Below are 3489 nucleotides of genomic sequence, written 5' to 3'. Positions count from 1 at the left end.
TCTTGACTGACACTGAGAGAGGAGCAGAGATAGTGCATTTAATTGCCAATCTTTTTTCATCTTTCCCTTTTGAGGCGCCGCAGTCTCTCCGCGGTCATTGATGCCTACATGCAATTTTCGTATAAACTTATCTCATCGCTCTTTCCTTACGCTTGGAAACTTGCTGCACCAAATTCGGCGAGGCCCAGGCGGGATGGCCAGTCTGGATAATTCGTTTTCTTCAATTTTTTCCCGTAGCTTATTGTGGTACCATGGGGAGTTTGGTAAAATAGGATGTCTTACAACGAAACAGCTGAAAAATATTAGGATTCAATATTTACCTCAGTGCATATAATAATCGGCGCGGATAGATCGGTTAAATGCAATATTTGCTAGAACAAAAATACCACTGTTTTAAACTTATCTTAGGAAATAAATAATTTCAGGGTGCCCAAAATCGTGTCACGTAGACAGTGGTAGATAATAGGCACCGAAGAGGAACTATGGTTATGATTTAGTAATTTTTACTGACATTAATTATATATTAATGAAAGTATAGGAATAAAATACATTTGAAAAGTGATCTCCCACAGATATGATGGCCCCTCAGTTACAGAAATAAAAATTCACCCTGGAGCATGGTTCAAATCCTGGGTGAAGCCGCGCGCCGCTGCAAACGAACACAAGAGGTATGCATCAGCAGTAGCATTATGTTTTTGGGAATAAGGGTGGTTGGTGACCTTGATTTGTTTGCTTGATAGCGGGATGAGTAATGGCCCTTTCTGTTACCACGTCGAAAATGAAAAGGTTCCTATCGGTTCTACCGGGTTTCTACTTCGGGTCTTACGTATGGTGGCGGGGATCATCTAATGTATGATTTTATCTTCCCTTGAGACCTTATTTTCATCATAGTTGTGATAATCGTCGTCTCGTTAATAACAAGACGTATTGTCGTCTGACGAAAGTTTTGTTTTAAGCCTGAGTCGGTTCACATTTAGTTGAGGTTGTGAAAGGTAAAACAAATAGCGGCTGCAAGCGGGTTCACTCATTGCTTTAATTCTTGCCGTCGGGATATGAATCCCTTCTGCCAGGGGCCGAAAAACGAAGTATCCAAAGATGGATTTTACGCGGAGAGCATTTATACAGCAATCTCAAATAGAGTATTTTTAGCATGTTCCGATTGTAAGTTGATGCGGCACAAGAAAAATATGGCAGTTCATAGCTTTTGATTGTTAAAAATGTTTTCAAGAACCAAATTCTGCAGTCGCCAGTGGAATGCCTTGATCTGCACTCTCTTCCGGCCTATCGGACGAATCATATATTGATGGGCTGCTGTCATGCACGTGTGCCAGCTACTATCTGAATCTCAGGCGTTATAAACACGCGGGGCCAATATTTTAGATGGAAACTGCCTCGCCTTCCTCTAGATGACCGTAAAGGCCGCTATACACGGTGAATGATCATGCGAATATTGTTTTGAGTTTCTGGTCACCCACTTTTGGTTTGAGAGGAGAACGTTTGTTGCTGCTCCTAACTCTCCTTCTTTCACCTTCAACTCTACTACCTCTTTCCTCGCCCCTTCCCCTCTTCGTTGCTTTCTTATGAGCCTCCGTCATTGTGTGTGAGGACATTTTTGCTCATAGAGGGTCGCTTGTTCTTGACCTTATCTGGGATTTTGCTTTACTTACTCTATGGTTATACTCAGCAAAATGTTCCTACCCTTAAAAATGTTATGGACGTAATTTCGTTCACAATGGGTGAACATGTTTCTCATTCACTTATGTAAAGTATTTAGTACTTCTAAGCATGACGAATCGCTGGCTCGAAAAGATAAATATTAATAATGCTGACCTAAGAGACTCTACCCTCCAGGGGCGCAGCTAAGAATTAAGGATAGGGGGGTTTTAGGCGCAACTAATAATTAGGGTAAAATAGGGGGTCTTGCGTACCCGCCAGGGTAAGCGGGAGCCGTCCAGAAAGTTTTTAAGATTAATTGTTTAAAATGGCGAGTTTTATGGCTATCTGAGGGATATTTGATTAATCCTATCACTATTCCATAAGCAATACTAATCCAATTAAGTAAAAATTTATCTTTGCTCGGGGAGGGGTTTTATCTCCAAATCCCCCACCCTCGCTGCGCCACTGCTACCCTCACCTATTTCTTGACTGAAACTTTCGCATCTGTTGATGATAAATAAGACATTGGGGTTTATGCTCGTTCATCGACGATTTTTCTTTTAGATTATTCATTTCCAAATTTATTTCCAATGTCCTTCCGATAAAAAATGAAAATATTCAGTCAATATTTCCTCAAATTTTTGGACATGTAGGAAAAAAAAACGAAAATGTCATCTATGTTTTCCCGTTCGAAGAAGAATATTTTCAACTCGGAGATTTTGGACACTCCTATAGAAAAAAATCCATGGGTGGCCGTCTGTACTGAGAAGCCTATTCCGAACCCATACGCCTGAAGCTCAGTCAAGGATGCAGTCTACCCTCACCTATCCCAACCAACTTTCGGGTTGAAGTCCTGTGTACGTGACACGATATAGAGCACCCTGAAATTTGGCTTTTCATATGAAAATTTTACAATAGTGGTATTTTTGTTTTTGTAAATATCATATTTAACCTAAGTATTGGCACGGGTTATTACATGCACTGAGGTAAGTGTTAACTTCTATTTTTTTCGGAGGTTTCGTTGGAATTCTTCCTAATTTGGTGAAAAATGATTGCAACATTATTGGAAAAATGTAAATGCACTAGAGAAAACTCAATAAACGCAAAAATTTTATTTCTGTAACAGAAGGGCGCGAATATCCGTGGGAGAGCACTTTTCCAATGCCTTTTAATCCTATACTTCCATCAATATATATCACTGGCAGTAAAATTGACAAATTATATTTGTAGTTTTTCCTCAGTGCTCTTATCTATCCCTCTGCGGAAAAGCTGTCATCCCTCCCAGTCTCACTTGCTAGTTTGCATCGCTCAATCACGCTCATTTTCGATGCAAACATTCCTTTCTCGTAAAAAAATCGATTTCCTAGTTTTGAGAAAAATCCTAAAACAATCCCTTTGGGCTGGTATGACTTTTTTCAGCGTGGAAAAGTTCATCGAAGCACTTGCAATTTCCATTAAAATACTGGTGATAAAAAATCGCTTACAGTTCTTCTTCATACACATTTTCTATTTGTATATATTTCGTTGGATCGTGGCTACTCCTCATTTACTTTTAATTTCCATCAAATAACTGGTGATAAAAAAAATCACTTAAAATTAATTTTCAGTCAAATTTTTTATTTGTGTGAATTATTTCATAGAATCATGGCTACTTATCATTTATTTCGACTGAAAATAGCCAGAGCAATAATTAGAGCAAGGAGTACCTCAGGTTATTCGATTATGAATTTATGATTTATGATTTTGACGAGTTTTCATAAGTCTTGGTCATCTTATTAATTATTAAAAGCAATGTATGAACAGGTGCGCGAGCGCGAACTTGGAAAACATCTA

This window comes from Ischnura elegans, chromosome 2 (assembly GCF_921293095.1).
Source record: "Ischnura elegans chromosome 2, ioIscEleg1.1, whole genome shotgun sequence".
In the NCBI taxonomy this organism is placed as follows: Eukaryota; Metazoa; Arthropoda; class Insecta; order Odonata; family Coenagrionidae; genus Ischnura; species Ischnura elegans.
This window is presented reverse-complemented; position numbering follows the sequence as displayed.